Source organism: Electrophorus electricus, chromosome 6 (genome assembly GCF_041902795.1).
Source record: "Electrophorus electricus isolate QZ-2024a chromosome 6, ASM4190279v1, whole genome shotgun sequence".
Classification (NCBI taxonomy): Eukaryota; Metazoa; Chordata; class Actinopteri; order Gymnotiformes; family Gymnotidae; genus Electrophorus; species Electrophorus electricus.
In genome coordinates, this window is record NC_137502.1 from 27,739,556 (window position 1) to 27,740,404 (window position 849).

An 849-nucleotide genomic window follows, 5' to 3' on the forward strand; every position below is an offset into this window, starting at 1 on the left:
AAAATTAATCCTCAAAAATACAACTTGCCTAATAATTGTGCACACAGTGTAGGATCCTTGTCCAAACCCGGTGGGCCTAGATCTATAGTGGAAAGGAAATACAAAAACCGGGGCTTTTGAAACAAGCAGCTGAGCTCAACCATTTCTATAGAACAACCAACTAACCCAAACCAAGCTTAACAAAGACAACAACAAAGCTAAACTGGTTTGCTCCTGTACAGATATACAAACGGTTGTTTACTGTGTGGAAAATTCTGCCTGAGTGTGTGTTTGCATAAGTAGAGACATCCGCTGAGATCTCTGCTCTAACTCTAACCCAAACATTCTTGCCCTTGGGCTACAAAGTGGATGGATGTGTTAATGGGGTGATGTAAATGTGTGTGTGTGTGTGTGTACTGTCCTCAAACTAAATAGTGATTAGTGATAGGAAGGTGTGGGTACAATCCACACCCTTTGTTTATACGTCTCTTTCTCACACAGAACACACACAAATAAACATTCCCAACTCTCTTGTCTGTCTTGTTCTCTCTGCTGGCATGTGGCGTATAGCCTGGGTGTGTTTTTCTGCTGTCCAAAGTTATATAGTTATATAGAGTTTTACAGTTAACTCTGTGTCTGATATCAGTAGAGTCAGAGTGTCTGATATTTTGGGCCATAAGCTGCAATGACCTGATCCTCCTTTGATTTTGATTTAGTTTGGGGGATAGCTAATAACCCCTCATCAGAAGACCTTAGAGTTCTCACATTATGGAGAGGACATAAGAGCTGAGTAATGAGTATTGGAGCCTCATCATAATAAGCTTCATATGTGAGCACTAAAATCTGAAAATCAATTCTGCAGCTTGTACA